Below are 18,210 nucleotides of genomic sequence, written 5' to 3' on the forward strand. Positions count from 1 at the left end.
ACAGGCTGGGAGATGAGTGGCTGGAAAGCTGCCTGGCCGAGAAGGACGTGGGAATACTGGTTGATAGGCAGCTGAATATGAGCCAGCAGTGTGCTCAGGTGGCCAAGAAGGCCAACAGCATCCTGGCTTGCATAAGAAACAGTGTGGCCAGCAGGTCTAGGGAGGTGATTGTCCCCCTGAACTCAGCTCTGGTGAGGCCACACCTCGAGTACTGTGTTCAGTTTTGGGCCCCTCGCTACAAGAAGGACGTCGAGGTGCTCGAGCGAGTCCAGAGAAGGGCAACGAAGCTGGTGAGGGGTCTGGAGAACAAGTCTCACGAGGAGCAGCTGAGAGAGCTGGGGTTGTTTAGCCTCAAGAAGAGGAGGCTCAGGGGAGACCTCATCGCTCTCTATAGGTACCTTAAAGGAGGCTGTAGAGAGGTGGGGGTTGGTCTGTTCTCCCACGTGCCTGGTGACAGGATGAAGGGGAATGGGCTAAAGTTGCACCAGGGGAGGTTTAGGTTGGATGTTAGGAAGAACTTCTTTACCGAAAGGGTTGTTAGGCATTGGAATGGACTGCCCGGGGAGGTGGTTGAGTTGCCATCCCTGGAGGTCTTTAAAAGACATTTAGATGTAGCCCTTAGTGATATGGTTTAGTGGAGGTCTTGTTAGTGTTAGGTCAGAGGTTGGACTAGATGATCTTGGAGGTCTCTTCCAACCTAGACAATTCTGTGATTTCTCCATCGTGTAGTATACGTTATGGAAAGGCAAATAAATGAAATATGACTTATATAGTGAGAGTAAACATTTGGAGACAGATAGAGGGGAAGGAACCCTCAAAAAATCTAACCAAGTTCATTGTTATTTCATAAACCGAGTTGATTTCTGGAGACTGCTCAAAATGATGACAATACTGATACTATGAGGACAATTACGGGATCTTCAAGGAAAATGAAAGCTCAAGGTAAGCTCTGGATAAGTCACTGTAAAGGGTAGTGCACTCAGTACATTTTTACCAGTGAAGTGTGGGGCTCACACCTGACTGAGCAATCATCGTGATAGCACGTACATCAGATCCTGCAACATTTTCACACAGAAAGAAAACACAAAAAATAAGGGTTATTATCAAAGTGAGCGGATGGTTATGCCACTCTTACTTAAACTTCACAAAAGATATTTTGCCTTCCACAAAGAACTCTCATCACCACAGGGCTAAAAACAGAGATCACTAAAAACAGAGGTAACAATACCACTATTACATTCCGTTTTCAGCAGAAAGGCACAGTTTTCTGACAAGACCAAGAGAGAAGACAGACAGTTGATTTTATTTTATTTTTGTAATAGGCAGGGTTGAAACAAAGTTGTTCATTAACAGGCAGTATTTTGTGCTTCCTTGTACTGGATTGTCTAACCAGTTAACACAGTGAAGTTTCAAGGATGCCATATCTATAAAATAAAGTTTAAAACAGTCATGTCCTAATCTCGGCTGATCAGGACATCTTCAAAACATCTGCAAATTTTGGTGCAGTGCCCAGGAATCACAATTATTTCTGAGAAGGAGAAGTTGAGATTTATTGAGTAAGACAGGGCAATACCTGGAAAATTATGAATCTTAGGAAAGATATGCTATAGGTAATAGCATTTCAAAACTTGATGAGAGTCAGCACTGTGGAATGGTGAACTCCAGGCATATTTTTAATGATGTTTGTGATTACACTCTATTTCAAAGAATCAGCTGTCAACACTGATCATTTCCTTTTGTATAATTCATAAAGTGGTTAATTTCAGAAGCAAAAATATTATGGGTTTGAGTAATTGGCTGTTGAAGCACAGTAGGTACTAGATCTCCACATCTGGTGACTGGGAGCACGTGCTTAGCCTGCTACATACTCGCTCCAAAACGTACTGTGTAAGGAATGTGCTTCCCCACACAGGCTTTCTGTCTGAAGCCAGGGCAGGAAAAATCTCCCCAGCGAACACTGAGACCTTGCAATAAACATACTGGTCAGTATACAGTGAGTATGATGATCCTCACCTTCTCTAGAGGTAATATATCTAGTCACGCTTTGACCAGGGTGTTCAAAGAGGTTGTGTTGTGGTGAACAAAACTATTTGTGGGTTCCAGCGCACGGGGGTTTTACTTACAGTGGTCCTACACTGTGCCACCCAAATGCAATAATGGTCTTTCAAGAATGTGAATCGGCCCTATTTTACTACAATTTTTATGCCATTGAACAATGCAGGATCTTAGACCTACAGTCTCTGAGGCTCTGGTTTTCAACTTTTTCTGAGAACCTAAGAATTTTCCAGAGGAGATGGAAAATTCACTTACACTCACAAACTGGCTTTCATTCTCACTCCATGGTTTGCAGATGTCACCCCGAGGTCTCTACAGCCAAGCTGAAAGCCACGGTGATTAAGATGAACAGTACTGCATCAGCATGCGGCCTCACATCTTTTGTCAGTTTTTCCCCCAAGCACCGGTGGTGCAGAGCAGTGACAAATACAAATCCCAATAGCTAAGCTCAAAGTAGGGCAGCCAGGCTCCCAACCTTTTCACCTCATAACCAGGGCCTTCTCTTTGCCGACAACATGTAGGGATAGCATAAGAACAAACCTCCTATTGACTACACCCCATTTATGCTATTAGAACATACCTGAACACCGATTCTTGATATTTAAAAAATATGCTTACTTAAAAGCTTTGATTGAGGTGGTTGTGGCAGTTAGCATTCCTGACAAAGACCTGAACTACACTCTGATTTTTGCATAAATTTCTAACTCTCTTGATCTCAGCTTCTGAAGGCTGATGGTGATACAGCCAGATGACTATAAATGCACAGAGGATTGTCAGTGGATCTTACTTGGACTTGCCAGAGAGACATGACACCAGAAGCCAGAGAGAGCAAACACACACGAAACAAGCAGATAAGCATTTAAGAGTCATTTCTAAATATACTTTATGATTATTTGTTTGGAAATTGATTTTTATAATCACAGCAATTTGATAAACAAAGCTGCAATGCTATTATTTGTGGATTTTCTTTATGTCTGTATATTTATTCCACTATAAAGAGAAACACATGAATGAATTCTAAACACAAAGAATAACTACAGTTTAATGAGGATAATACCTCCTATATAATTCTCCTCTACATTAAAAAAAAAAAAAAAAACAAACAAAAAAACCCACAAGAACACACCACTTCAGGAATGTAATATCTCTAATATAAGTGTTTCAGAATGGACTAGATTGGTCTTTTGCTAAATCTCTATCTGCGAATAATTTGAGGAAAAAAAATAGTAATAAAGGCAAATATTTTCCCATGCAGCAGTGGATCTTGCATCTTTGAAGTGAAATTTTATTCTCACGTGCAATGTTTTCCATTTTTTAGTGGGTACTTGTAAAAACAAGCACAGTTCCTAATTGCCAATCCTGCACATGTCTGGTGGGATCTAAAAATCAAACTGGGCCTTTTTCATTGATCACCAGCAAGAAGAATAAAGAAAGCAAACATGGCTCTGTGCAGTTTCAACTGCTTTTGAAGGATGGCTGGGATTAAGAGCAGAAGTCGGTGTTCCAAATGCAATTTAGTTAACAGTTCAGCTGGAGATCCGAGATATGGAATATTTTCCTAATCATTTTCTCACACAATGTCTTTGGAGGATTACAAATAAACGTTATTTAAAACTTACTTATGACATGAAACAGATGGTACACCAAGTCCCTTCTTCTGACTATAAAAAGGGATTTTGCTTTTTTTAGAGTGCTTCAGGAACTCAAACTTGATATTTGACTTGATCTCTGGATTCAATTAAGCTCCTCACACATGCTACTTTCCCTGGTAATACTTTTGCATTGCCCATAAGTTCCTACTTCAAGCCTAATTTTTCAAGTATTTCATTCCACAAATATAAAGGAAACACCTTTCCTAGCAGTAACTCCGTGTGGGTGGGAAGTAGCTGCTTTCTGTAAAAAGGCTTAACATCGGTACACACACACTTGTTTCAGCTTACAACTTTGACATATAAAATCACTGGGGAACCTATCTCAAATTTTCACTGAGATGATAATGATTATGGTTTGAAGTTCATTTGTTTTCAGTACATTTGCTAACACACATCTATTTCTGTCTCTTCATGCAGCACACCGCAGCCTTTACACTTAGCAGTATAGGCAGTAGTGTATGCTCTTTAGTAGACATAAATCACAGCAGTATCAGTTTGGAGGTCATGGCATTTCCCAGTGGCTGCTGCTCTATAATCACAGTATTGGGCCCTCAGTGTGCAAGGAGCCATACCTGTGCTTCACTTAATGCTCTGAAGGGAGCAATTCTACTCATTTTAGTAATTTTTGTTCATTAATCTAAGTATGCTGTACACCTTCACAACATTTCAGTACGACTATTTTAACCAACAGAACCATCTAATTATCCTTTCCTTATCCTACCTGTTGTATGGTCTGTCCAAAGGACTACCAATTACAACTCTCATGAGCCTTTCAGGCTGTCATAACTCAAATGCTTCCTTTCCTGCCATCACAAAAGAAAAAAGCAGAGTTACTGATGCCAAGTGGCAATGAGGAAATCAAGTTCCCAGCAGAAATGGAACTGCTGGCAGTCTACGGCTATATCCCAGAAGCAGACACCTGCACCAAAAAAAAAACAAAACACAGTGATACTTGAGACAGATGAGCCATTAGTTCCACATCAATACACAGCATTTCTCCAAGGCCAGTTGTCCCCTAAGAGTAGGGTGATTACAGCCAAATTGACCAAAACTTGGATCACATTAAGGGACCCCAGTATCTTTACAAGCAAAAGTCATAAACAAAAACCAAACTCTCCAGCAAGATCCAGTGCCTTTGGAAAACACTGCAGAAAACACCAGGAGTTAGCAATGCACTATAGTATTTTGGGAACCAATGATTACTTTGTCCTGCTAATTAAAGGCCAGGGAGGAGGCATGCTGCCTTCACCATTTCAGGAATGTTTCATCTGCGGCCAGCCGTACCGCAGCGTTACACAGCTCTGCTTGTTAGCGACTCTATCGCTCCCATATGCCATCATGCACCGGAGGTGAGACAAAGCCACAGAAATAAACAATTAGAAGGAAATAAGTTGCAAACAGAATTGGAGAGACACACAGTTTTTGCCCCCCAAATTATGCTTTTCTTGTCAAGTTTGAAAATTCTTTTACAAACAATATAGCCATCCAACAACACAGTCCTGGAGAAAAATGAGAAACTCTTCCAAAGGAGCGGCAACTTCTGGAGAAACAAGAATATCCTTTTGGAAGTGCTCCCTACTTCGTACCCAGCTTGACTGACTTTCATGTGCCAAGAACACACACACAGCTGCAACACAGGGCATCCTGAAATATCTTTAGAAAACAGAGCTCTGAGAATCTTTCCCAAGCGATACAGATCATCAAGTTCTTTGGTCTTTGGTCTAATTGGTCTATCAGTGAGGGAGGAATTGTTGTTGTTTTATTCAAATAGGTGCCAAAAAACCTGTGACAGGCAAAAATTTGGAAGCGCATGAGATGGGGAGAGAGGAAGGCAAGCAGGAGTAAGCCCCACACCGTCCTTCTGAGATGATCGCCTCTCCCTCAGATGGCTTTGTGAGTCCTATTGCTTTTGGACTGCCTCCCACTGCGCTCAGCATCTCTGCGGAGCAAGAATCGCTGCCAGCCCCTGAGCCAAGGGGACACTTCTGAAAGGAACAGCAGGGAAGCGCACATGTGTTTTCAGGAATCATTTTAAAAGCGCAGGTTTCCAAGTTACTCAAGCCTGCATCAAAATATTACATGAAACTATATTTGAGCATTTCACTTTTCAAAGTGAACAGAGAGATTCACAGGAGCTTCAATACTTGCAGGGGCAGAAGGTGAGGGGCAGAGAAGATCAGAGATTTTTAGTTGGATAAGTCAGCAAAGAGGATGAAACTCGAGGAAGAGTAAGCAGAAGTTAGGGTCCACACTGCCTCTGGTATAAATTACATTCCAAGTAAACCAGCTGCCAGGATAACATTTTAAGTTGTTGGCCAGAATGTATGCAAAGGAAGCCACCCAATAAAAAAATGTATCACAGCACCAAGCAGCTCTTATTCTACAATGGCTCTTGGTGGAGAGGAGAGGAAAAAAAATCAGAGCTCTAACTAAGTGCAATTTCCAATACGACCCCAACAACTTTTCAAAGACCTGTCACTGATTCTGCTAAGCTCCTGAAGCTAGCAGCATATTGGGTCAGGGGAGAAGTGGATTCCCCTTCTGCAGGTGCAATTTTGCATCTAGCAAATGAATTCCAGATGCAAACCAGAGTACTTGTCCACTGCTATAATGCAAAGCTAGAGCTGACTGGCATTTGCTTGCTGAAATTCCCACCTGCAGTTCAACTGGGGGTTAAAAATGGGGGGAGCCTTCTTCTGAAAATTAGCACTAATTTATCTTTGTTGTGTCCCATTGCCACATATACGGTGATATGCTGGGACATAAAAACTAAATCTTGACCTTAAACAGTGTATTTCAGGCAAATAATTTATGTGTGCCAATTATTTCTGGTAGATGAAAATATTTTTTCAATTATAAATTTAAGTTAAAGGAAAGAAAAACATCTGGAAAGGCCTTTAGTGTACTTGCAAATAGAATCAGAATCACTTGGAATTTTGAAAAAGTATCAAGTCTTTGGGGATGTCAAACTCTTAAATTCTTGATAAATCACATTTCCAACTCCCTTTTCTTTTTTTTTTTTTTCCTGTAGGCACAGTGTCGGAATCTGAAAAAACCTCAAGATACAAAACTTCCCTAGAAGTAATCAAATGTCACAGCTGGCACTAAAACAGTGTAGTGAGCTATTGAGGTTTTCTGCCTAGGATCATTTCAATTAGTTTACATCATTACTAACCATCTAACACTTTCTGAATAAACGTTCAGCATGAGGAGCAGGATCCCGACGTGGTGACACACCGAGCACTCTTTCTTGGGTACACACATCGCCCTGGGGTAGATGTTTCAAGAAACCACAACTGCCCTGATCCCAGCAGCCACGGTCCAAAGCAGGTTCCCCAGTCAGCTCTGCACTCAGCCACGGGAGATTGGAGGAACATTTTCTCCAAGGGGCTGAACTTTCCAATATAGTTTTTCACACGATGAGGCCAAAAGAGGAAGCAGTAAGAGAAGGTTGCTACTAGCACTCATAGCTGTGGCGGAGCAAATACAACTGACCTTGTGTTTTATGTACAGAAGACTACCAAAAAGACATGTAAATCATCATAAGACAGGCTTTTATTTGCCACTATCTCCAAATGAATTGCACTTGGCAACAACAACAATCCCCTATAATTTATTAAGCCTCGCCAGCCATATTCTCTTGTCCTTCAGCCCAGCTGTGGGAGCAGAGGGAGCGATGGGTTTCTGCTCTGCAAAGAAGGAACACTGCAGTCGCCCCATCTCCACTCCAGCTTTGCTACATAAATATGCCAACATCCAGAGCAAGACAAAAAGGCAGCTAAAGCATTGCCAGCTCTAGCACGCCACTCAGGCTCTGCTCTGCCACAGGGTCTCAGCTTACACAGTAGTAACACATCTAAATCCCAGATGAGCTCATCCCTATCTTTCAGGGACTATGTCAAGTAACTCGGAAGACAGCAGGCCATGCAGGAAAAAAAAACAAAAAACATTTTTGATGTTGGAGGGAATCTTCAGAATTACAGACCTGAAAAAAAGTGTAGGAAGCAGTTTCCCCCGGTGGAAACAGACAGCTATGACTGGCAGCCCAGAGCGCCTCAGTGGAGAGGACAGGGATGTCCGCTCGGGAAGCCCGAGCAAGAAGTGCAGTGGTAGCTGAAAAATGTAAAAACAAGAATGGACACTGGGAACTCAGCAGACTTCCCACCAAAATACCACATGGCCAAAGAGACAGTGGGAGAGAGGAGATATACTGGGATTACAGAGGCTTTTGAGCCCACCAACACCGCTACAAATAAAAGGTTTCTGCTAACAATTATTCACTCCATTAACCGTGCTGCTTTTTGTGGACAAAAGGAAGCCATATCAGCAAATCTTCTCATGCTTCCTGGCTTAACTCTGTGCTGATCAAACAGGCCCACAAGTAACAGCATACCACTTGGCATTTTATTACCGGCAGCAAGGTTCCTTCTCCTGAAGCTGACAAAAGACAGTTATCTCACACAGCTTTGATAGCTACACACCTCTTCTTACTCCTCCAAAAGGATTAGAAATTGCACAGTGCAGTGGCAGCAATGTACATTTAAATGACAATCTCAGGGCTGGCTGCAGTGGTGATGTGTCACCAGAGGGAAAGAGGAGAGAGGAAGGAGGCGGTGACTGCACTCAGCACTGGATGGTCTTCCCTGCAAACAGGTAAACGAGTGAGCGATGCTAACAGGGGGGCTACAGCTGCTCAGGCTCCCAGTGAAACTTCTTGGGGGCTCAGGGATCCAACAAAAAGTCTAAAAAAAAGAGATCACTTAAGAATCATCAATTTCTGCAGACGCTATGGTTACCAGGCAAGAATATCTGAACTAGCCTGGGAGCCATTCTGAAGTAGCTCTTGGCAAGTGGAAACTTTCTAAAAACAAAACCATCCCAAATAGATGGTATTGAAAGTGGCACCCATCTTATTTGTTATTAGCAAGTGCCTGTATTTGTGTTATTTTACAGGCAGCAGACTCGGATATTCTCATCTTTTTCATCAACTTCAGGCTGTAAAATAACCTGAGGTCTTTGTGCATGAGTTTGCTTAGGGATGGTAAAGCCAGCAGTATAATATTTACTCAGCATTTTAATGCAGTATGTATGAAGTTGGTATGCAGTAAATGCTAGGGTATTTTACAGTCTCTGAAATTCTTGGGTGTTAGGTCTTCTCGAGCTTGAGAAAGATAGCTGAGAAACTGAGGACGGGAGAGGATTGCCCGCACCACCACGTCCAGCTCCTTGTGACCAGAGAGAAGCCTACAGTGGGTAAGACAGGCCCGCCTGTGCCCAAGCCAAATGCAGTCTGAGAGTACTGCCAGGACAGCTGCCTCGCTGCAGCGAGGGCACACGGCTGCCATGTAACCTCTTGGCTTCTGCAGGGAAACATCCAGCTGCAGCTGGAAGTAAGCTGGGAAAAGCGGCCGAGTTTGACTTCTGAGGCTGAGCTCTGCCAGCAGAGCCATTGGATGCTTCCCTCCTCCACCAGCTCTTACCAGCACTTTAGTTTGGTGGCTCCAGCTCTATGAAGATGTTGTCCCGCACCTCGCAGACCCAGGAGGGCTGGCAGCATCCATACATGAATTCACTGGGAAGTACATTCCAGTTCCCTGCACCACCTCCAAGTGCCTGTGGGTTCTCCTGCCCCTCCTTGCCAACCCTGGCCACATCCAGCAGAGAAAAGGGGCTGACACAGGGAACCCTAGCGCTCTGTCCCCAAGCTCTGCAGCCTGGGGGGCGGCTGCTCTCCAACCCACACAACCACAGCTGCCTCTTGGTGAGATGGGGTGGAGATGGGCTGGGGAGTGCTGCAGTTACACCCCGACAGGGAGGCTACACATACCTGGGAACTGACCTAGATTGGGACCTTCAGATGCAACCTCATGTCCTCCGGCTTTGCTGCAGAATTTAAGGTGCATGGTTCAAAAGACGGGTGCCTCAAAATACCCACAGCGTACCACCCAAGGAGACCAGGGGATACCAAGGGTATTTCCAGCGCGGTCAGAGCATGTGCTGGCTGCACAGAGACTTGTAAAGACCAGGTAGCGTTTCCTGCACTGCATGCACTCATCAACAGAGAAGCCACAATCTTAATACAATGCATATTTATACACAGGAGACTAATGCTGAAACCTCCTGACCCAAACTCTTAGGTCTTTAATGGCTGGGAGGCTGAAGGGAAAGCTCCAGTTTTCCCAAGCACAGCTACATTCTTTCCAAAGCGCATCCAGCCAATTAAAAGCAATTTTCAAAAATCTTCTAGGCCTATTTCTGGTTAAAAAATAAAAGATCAACATGGAAAGCCCACCTCCAATTGACATTAATAGGATCAAGATGGATCCCTGAAATGCTGCAGTCAGTGACAGCAGAGCTGAAGCCCACAGACACACAAGAAGTCATTTAGCAACTCTCAATTACAGCGAGTTCTTAAAATATACAGCAGATTCACAAGCTTTTAAGAATGCAAATCAGGAATAACAACCTTTTGTCTTTAGATAAGGGGTGACAAAGTAGCATTAGATCAAAGCCAACATTTGAAAGCCAGGTGATTATTTTTAATAGTCTGTAACTCTAAAATAGCATGAACATTTAAAGACGTATAATTTGCTTTAAGTGTAGCAATTTTCGAGCCAAATCAATTTTTCAAGCTGAAGTTCTTGAAATGGTGATCAGGGGCACCTTCACTCTAAAGCAACTACTGCTTGTCACAGCGTGCACATCTGATTTCAGTGACACCGGCCACTTCTTACTCATGGTCTTTGGTTCCAAACAAGAGAACACGACACAGCTGTCTCTATTTTCTGTTTAACTACCCTTACTGCTTTTGGAAAGTGCACATTTCTGGCAAGATTTCCCTAGATATGCATTTAAATCAACACTGGCGGATGTCTCAGGCAAAATCTGTTAACAAAATATCTCCCATATAGTGGATTTCAACAGGATACTTTCTTCACTCAGTGGTGCTGATGGTAAAAAACAATTTTCAAAGCACGTCATGTCACTGGCTGTCAGAGACAGTCTCTCATCCCTGCTCTGCCCTGGCTCAGCTCAGGAGATGTCCTCAAAGGTCAGTGCTTTTCTGCTTTTTGTCTACTGGTAACTCAGAGATACAAAACCAAAAACGATAACAGCTAAACCAGGACTCCCTCAAGAGAAAAGCATATTTCTGGTGAAGACAGTTCAGAGGTATCAAGTGCTTTCATACTAATTCAAATAGAATAAGGTACCGCAGGAAGAGAAAAGAGTATCTGCTGAGCTCAGGAAGCTTCTCAGCAGTAGGTCAATTAACATTATTGCCTTTTATTCTAAGAGAGCTTAGATTAATGAAGATGCAAGGCAGAAATTCACACAGCTGTCAGCTGGGAATGGCAGTGCCAGACATACCCAGAGGACATCTCAAGGGGGAGCCCAGCACAGTCTGGCAGATCAAAGAAAGGCTTTCTGGGAAAAGCGAGAGCAAGCCGGGAGCCACCACTCGCTCCAAGTGCCTGCGTGCTTTAAACCATGCGCTCTGCGGGCAACAGCATTCGCATCGATTCCTCTCATCAGACACTGAGTGTTACTGCTGGTTGAAAGCAAGGCTTCCTTGCCCTGGAGCTTCCTACCTGGTGGGGAGCAAGAGCCAGCACTGAAGCCTATGAGTACAGGGACACCCATGTCGCTGGGGTGACCACAGTATGGTGCGTGGCTCCGGGGAGAGTTTTGACAGTGTGAATATACAGGGCAAGCCATGGCTCAAGGGCATCAGTAAGAAGAGCCTGCAGAATACACTGATTAGGAAGACATGAAAACAGGTCCAAGTCCAGGACAAAGCCCAGACTACCTAAACGTGCTGCCTTCCTAACCAAAAGGGAACAAAAAAGTCCCTCAGGAAAACTTCGGGGGATTTTTAAGTACAGGACAGACACACAAAGAGGAACAGGTAATAAATCAAATGTCTAGAAACAGTTCTAAATACTGTTGTGCTATCAAAAACACAGGTACACTACCGATTTTTGTACAGAACCGTCACTGATTGAAGCCACGCTCACAAATGGCCAGCTGTTCCCCGACTCGCTGCAGTCCAAAGCCACTTGCCCTGGGCAGGGGAACACAGCTGGCGTTTGGTCAGTACCCAGCTTCCTCAGCATGTGCTGCTGACAAAGCACAGCACGCAGAAACAGGCATCTTGTACTGCCTTGGATAAAGGCAGAATCACCTGCGAAACTCCCCCTAGATGGAGCCGAGCAGCCAAGTAGCCGGCCGTGCTGAACAGGGATCAGCGGGTCCCTCTTGGTCACTTCCATCTCCCTCCTGCCTGGAAGCTCCCTCTGCAAGCCCACCGCTGAGGATCTGTGGCCACAGGGTTGGGCTGACCTTTGTTATCATCACCAGAGCTGCTCTGCTGCCTTCACCTGCCCGTTTGGGAATGGGTGAGGACCAGGCCACGCCTACCTTGCTGCCACCCACAGCCCCTGGCCCCCACCTTCGCAGAGATGGCCCTGACACTCCTGGGAAATCAGAAAGGGGAACTTACAAGCATGGATGTAACCCAATTTTAAGGATCTAACGACAGCTTTTTGTGATTCACCCAAGACAACAAGATATCTGTGGCAGAACAGGAAAACCAAATCTGAGCTTTTATGTCTCAAGCTTCTGACTAATACATCCCTTGTGTTCTCCCAGCTTCACCTCCCTGCTGTCACCCTGAAGCCTGCAGAGCAGCCAGATGTTCAAACCACAGCAGGCTTCACCACTGCAAACTCGCTAGGAATAATTGCTCAGTTACAAAACAGTTTTATTTGATTGAGATTGTGGACAGGACCACAATCTGTGTTTTTGATTGTGTTTGTTTTGTTTTCTTTTTTGAGTTCCCTATGCACAATGTGTAAACAGTGTAGTTTTCTGGCAAATTCCTTAAACAATTGTGTAAACTCTGTCTTTCCAACAGTAAACATCATTAAATCTGATAGCACCTGTTTCTCTCAGCAGCACTTTATATACTTCTTTGAGAAAAAGACTTCACCACGAAAGTTTTCAGCAACTGAAGGTAAATTGCAAGCTTCCATCTGCACTGACAAATCCCTTCAACTGCAACCTCCCAGGACTACATGAAGCTTCAAAATCAGCAGCTGGCAGGAGCACACTGTACATTCAGATGGGTACACTAGAAGTAACTTCACTTTAGCTCACAGCCCACGCTCAAATTCATACCTGAGAGCAGTTTACTCCAAGCATGCAGACGTGTTAGCCACTACCCAACAGCTTTTCTCTCCTCCCCTTCGGACCCTCATGAAAACATCCCCAAGAGCTGTTCAGAGATGATGTGAAGCATGGCACATCGTCCCTTGCTGTGAACTCCAACCTGACATAAGGTTGCCACAGCACCTCCCTCACTCTAAAACACTGACTGCTCCTGCTGAGGTGAGCCAACAAGCCAGAAGATGTGGGTTTCTGTGCTGTCAAAAGGGGACAGCTATAGGAAAGGAGAGCTCAGCACAACAGCAGGGACTCGGGGTTATGCAGAGCTCCTGGCTCCAAGGGAACTGAGCATTGCTAATGTTAGATGAGCCTTTTATTCCTTTCCGTTCAGAGCAGACACAAAATGAAGTGGTAACTTGCTGGAGGAGAAGTCCCAAAGGCTGCAGGAGAGGGATACGGATGGGATGGGGGAGTGGCGGACTTCACGAAGCTCACAGCATGATGTCCCTTCAGTGAGCTGCAAACCAGCCCTGCCCTGCAGATGGAGAACACTGCCGGCTCTCAGGAAGAATTCACTCAGCTTTCAGAGCATTTCACTGCTTCTCTGGGTTCCTGTGTGAGTGACAAGACCATGCAAATCCAACCTCTTCTTAATTCACAACTGATGGTAGCCATCTTGCTGGAAATTCATCTCGTCTCTTACTCCCCCCTCAGAGAGGAATTCCGGCATAAGCAACTTTTAAACCTGTAGTTTTTAGTTTATTTTAAAGAATTTAGCATTTCATGAAACACTATGCTATGTAAACAAAAGAATTATTCCTAACTATTAAACGTAAAGTCCCTTGTTTTTTTAAAGAAATACCAAAGCCAAGTACCAAGTCCCTAGATACGCCTGCAGGATATCCAAAGCAATTAACCCCTTTGTCAGACTTTTCTGACCTCCAAGATGGATCAGCCACATTTTGTGCAAGCATTTCTTCAGATGTTCTGGCAACACTAATGGTCTGTTCTTACCTGCTGGAGCTGAGTTCTCTGTTCCAGGACAGGCACGTGCAGGTTAGAAGCCAAGATAATAAATTGCCCTTCGGCCTTGGTCAAGTCATATCAATTGTCTCAATGCTACCCACCTGCTAGAGATACCAACGCTGACCACATCTATTTTGTAGGCACATTTTTAAAGATCCTTTAGAAGCAAGCCCTGGTTGCAGCTCCCAGCACAGTCATTCTGAAATGTTGCATATAAAAGGGATTATTCAGGAAGCCTGGAAAAGCCCTCAGAAACTGAGCATAAAGACCCCAGTTCCTTCCCAAATACAAGTAATGCACAGCATGTAAGAGAGAAATCTTGGACTTTCCCTTTGGACAAAGAATTGCTGAAAATTGTATAGACTACATTTTTGATCAGGGAAATATTTATATTCGTACTACTCTGAAGCATAAGACAGCAATGCCTTCAGGCTAAAAAAATGCAATATAAAACTCACATCTTGGCAGATAACAAGATAAGGGGGACCACACCCTCAATATAAATCAGCATAGCTTCTGGGCTACAGCTTCCAGGTTTTAAACATATCTGCAGATTTTAAACCCCATTTCCTTATTTGTGGCTGAGAGAAATGTGTGCACAGCCCCAACTCCAGAACTGCATGCAGCGATCCTGCCTGTAAATGGTTCTCAGAAACTAACGGTAACATTCAGCTGGACAGCAGCACTCCTGAATGGCGGCATCCATAACAAATACTGAACGCGCTGCACAGGTGAGCAGCTCTGCTCGTGCTGGTGGTTTTAACCTTTGCTAATACTCAGGTAATATTCAGCTTTCACATAGGTTATATGGCAACTGAGAGCCAGTGATTAAAACCAACTGAGAAAACTTTGCAGACCTTGATGATCAGTTCTACTTCTGGTGTGTGGCAAAAAGCAGATGACCTACAGCATTTCAGAAAGAAACAAGCTTCAAAGATAATTTCAGCACAAAACTAATACAGGATTGAACTGAACTCTTGCCTCCAGCCAAAGCTGAAGAAACTTCCCCAATAGCTCAGCCTGGGCTTACAAATTCAGAATCTATCTCATGTTGTGGGAACTTTCTACTGTACCTCACAGTCTAACAACTTCATCCGGTACTATAAAAGGTCTTGCATGTAGATCACTAGTCCTGAATGCTAGTCCAGATTTTGCTGCTATATTACTCTCTTTGTGAGGCTCCACATTAGTAAGACCATCACCGAAAACAGTGGAAACGCATGTAACGAGTCACACCACTGAAAATCAATACAGGAAGATAAATCATTCTCCTGTCAGGCTGCAGCAATCTGTTTGCCAGGATTCTGAGCTCTGCTGAACGAGTTTTTCCACGTTAACAAGCTCTTCGCTCTTTACTTGGTGACCATGAAACCCTCTGGGGCTTGGCTTATGCTTATTAACTTGCAATATTTATTTATTTAAGACTTGTTGAATAAAGGCAGAAGGCTGAAAGCTACATTACAGGAGCCAGGAAAAAACAGGAAGATGTGCAGGCAGTAAGGAAAAGCATTAACATAACTCCAGAGATCACCCTGCTAGATGTGATCAGTTTGAGCTAATCTTCTGGGGAGCTGGCCTTTACATAGTCACTTAAAAGAAATATCCAAACCAACCGATATTGTTACTTAGCTACAAGACTTGTTAACGTGTGGGGGGCCATTTTCAGCCCTTGGCAGTCTGTAACAGGTGACGACACCCACACTGCTGCTTTCAAGGAGTGTTACAGAGAATGTTTTTATCCCACAGAGACACCAAACAAAACTAATCTGTGTCAGAGGACCTGAGACAGACCTGAGGTGAGGGACAATGCCTCCCCCTACTCTTCTGTTTGTAACTAATGTATCCTCTTCTGGTAGACAGGCTGCTGTAACCTACAGATCTGAGGACACGTTCATCATAACCTCTTACCGCATAGCCTATGTGCGTTTGGCCTGTTTGAAAGCAGTGGTTTTGAGACGTCTTCCACAACACTAGTGTGCAGGAGGTGCAATTTCACATTTGGATTTGGCAATAAATCCTGACTAGTACAACTGTCTGGTCTCCATGAGAACAATGCAGAAAAAAAAGTTTGGCTCCTAAATCAGACTTCAGCTCAGGGGTAGTCAAATCATGTAAGCCCCAAAAGGCTCTGCAGCCAAGACCATGGAAATCTGGCTTTTGTGTCTGCTCAGACTTCTAAATTAAAGAATGTATTTGCAGACCAGCCATGGCAGAAATGCACAAGGAGGGTCTCTCACCCAATTAGTAACTGTTCCTCAAGAAGAGGTGGAAAAATATGTTGAGAGAGATAGAATGCACAAGGAGCATGCGTGCAAGACCAAGCAAGCTGTAGGCAAGACATTAAGAACGATATGGAAAATGTATTTCTGAAATAACTCATTTCTTATCATTCTGAGCAGCTGAGAATAACTTCCAAGGAAGGCACGTTCCTCTGTCTAGTGGTCACGTGGAAACAACAGCTACCAAACTCTAACTGTTAAGAGCTGAATCCTGACTATTTGCTGTCAGCCGTTTTTATCTCAAAATACGAATTAAATATCATTCTCATTTTGCAAAGAGTAATTTACTCTCCCAACCAGCAAGCAGAAACTGGCAACTACACTGTACACCTGTTATTATGCATTACAATGAAATTAAAATATTTAGAGAATTTGGCAAGTCTACACTGCTAAAACTATGCTGGTAGTTGTAACTGTGAACTGCGTAGATGAATGCTGTTCCTGCTTGGTAGAAAAATATTGCTGCACAAAAAGCTACTGGTGGCCAGCAGCTGGCCTTTCAAGATAAGTATCAAAAACATGCACTTTGTGACATTTGGTCAGATGGCACGGGTGCTGAGGCTCTTGTTATTCAGCAGAAGCAGTAGGGAAAGAGCCGAAGAATGCCCCCCTTGCAAGCCACGTGCAGTGACCTCAATGGGTGAAGTGCAGAGCACTATTTATTCAGGTGCAACAATACAAATCTTTGTGGGTTGTTCTGCAATGATAAAACAAAGAGGATTCCAAAGAATGCGCTCCATGTGTGACTTCCCGAGCTCCACTATAAGCACACTGTATTTGCAATATCAAGTGACAGCCAGAAGCAAAATTATTGTCGTTTGGGGCCGCTGAGTGCAGAACTTGAGCAGCTTTTCAAAATGGAAAAGTTTTATGGAGCTGGAGAGCATAATTGGGATGTGGGGAATAACACAGGGACCCGATGGAGATTGGCCTTTTCTCCCCCAAGTATTTATTTCATCTGTCCAAGACTTTTCATGTGAAAATAAGTGGTACAAGCTGGTAATAAAAGGCAATTTATGTGCATTTCTTTTGTCTCCATGAGCCAGTTGCACCATTAGAGTATGGGGAGCTGTGTGCAACCCAGCACAGTCAGTGACCGTAGCTTTTTTTTTAATTACAGTTTTTGTTTAAAATTTATACTCAATACGAAGCGCCAAAAGCACATACGGCAGTTAAAGTTGCAGTAACTTGAGGAAATGCATTTCTCATCACGAGCAACAGAAGCAATGCATATACCTCAGCATCAGAGATCCTCAGTATTTGAAAATCAGCCTAAATGTAAGCTCCACAATGCATGGGGACATTACCACAGATGCACAGCTGATGCTACCTTTACACAATCAATCATTCTTGCATTTCTGACATGACCAACTGACTGCAGTCTACAGTGTTATTAGGTTATTTTAACCTCATCCACATGTTGAATAACATCCTCGTCCTAGGATTTTCAAAAGAAAATACCTAAAGGACCTGTGGTTTCCAAACAACACAGTGGTTGTTTCAGAAAGAATATGTAAACTGAATCTTAACTGACCATTTTCGGAGAAAATTATATTCAGTAATCTTTGGCAGTTTTTCTATAAATAGATCAGGGAACTTTATACAGGATGCACGTAAGCTGTTGAGCTACACCTGGGCTATTTCAAGAGCACAGACAGAGGAAGTGAAGGCAAGCCACCTGCAGGTATCCTCACCCAATGCTCACCCAGGAGCCGAGCAGGAGGGATTCTCCGGGTGCTTCCACCTCGATTCCAGATTTTGGAAACTGCACATTGCTGGCTTCCCAAACTGTGCCATTTCTGCTCTTTCTGCCCACATCACAACCTTTACATACCCCATGGTATCAAGGATGTGATAACAGATTGTTCAGCCTGAGCCAGGTACTGAGCAGAACCTGTGTAACTCTCAGAAAAAGGAAATATGAACTGAAGAGTCAAGGTTTATTAAAGGTGTGCAGTACACGACCCCTACACAGAGCAAATCAGCATTGCTGCAATGCCTGGACAATTCTACTTCCACAGCTATGCATATAA

General features: G+C 43.7%; 1 protein-coding gene and 1 long non-coding RNA gene across 8 annotated transcripts in view; both read right to left on the reverse strand.

The window, feature by feature from the left end:
- Positions 1-18,210, reverse strand: part of CFAP299 (cilia and flagella associated protein 299) — a 215,361-nt gene that overhangs the window by 84,728 nt on the left and 112,423 nt on the right. The gene's annotated exons all lie outside the window — the stretch shown is intronic.
- LOC310899101 overlaps positions 10,447-18,210 on the reverse strand; it is a 30,468-nt gene continuing 22,704 nt past the window's right edge. Inside the window, exons 2-3 of the long non-coding RNA XR_014584006.1 lie at positions 14,000-14,097; positions 10,447-13,617 (exon numbers count right to left, since the gene is read on the reverse strand). This is a non-coding gene — a long non-coding RNA (uncharacterized lncRNA). The remainder of the gene's footprint in view (positions 13,618-13,999; positions 14,098-18,210) is intronic.

The sequence above is a fragment of the Anser anser genome, assembly GCF_964211835.1.
Source record: "Anser anser genome assembly, chromosome: 4".
Taxonomy (NCBI): domain Eukaryota; kingdom Metazoa; phylum Chordata; class Aves; order Anseriformes; family Anatidae; genus Anser; species Anser anser.